This window comes from Geospiza fortis, unplaced genomic scaffold (genome assembly GCF_000277835.1).
Source record: "Geospiza fortis unplaced genomic scaffold, GeoFor_1.0 scaffold53, whole genome shotgun sequence".
Taxonomy (NCBI): domain Eukaryota; kingdom Metazoa; phylum Chordata; class Aves; order Passeriformes; family Thraupidae; genus Geospiza; species Geospiza fortis.
Genome location: NW_005054305.1, coordinates 13,737,991 through 13,738,471, shown reverse-complemented (window position 1 = coordinate 13,738,471; position 481 = coordinate 13,737,991).

Genomic DNA, 481 nt, shown 5'->3' with positions numbered 1-481 from the left:
GAATAAAGACTAAGGCTCTGTAGTGGATGCAAGAAAGATCTTTGCTGGGAATCAAGAAATCTCCCATCACCCCCCAAGTTAAGTCAGACTTCGTGGATTAAGAGGAATTTACACCACTGTTTTCTAAAAGTGAAATTTAATTAATGCAGGTCAGGATTTACAGCTTACATGGCCTTTTTGTGAGAAAATAAATGGATTTGTTTATTTTTTTCTAAGCAACATGTCACTATTTCCTCATTTTAATTTTGGAATAATTTCTGTCTAGGTAAAAAAAAGAAAGAATTTTACTATTAACAATATTGAATTTACCACACTATTAGTTTTGTGTCCTGATTTCAATGTGTGGGTGTTTATTCTTTAATACAGGAAGTGTCTTAATTGGTTTGTACACTAGGTGCAAACTCTGTACAGCCACAAGCAGAAGTGGCCTCCCCCCACACAGGATGCTACCTTCTCCCTGCCATTGTCACCCCTCTGCCCC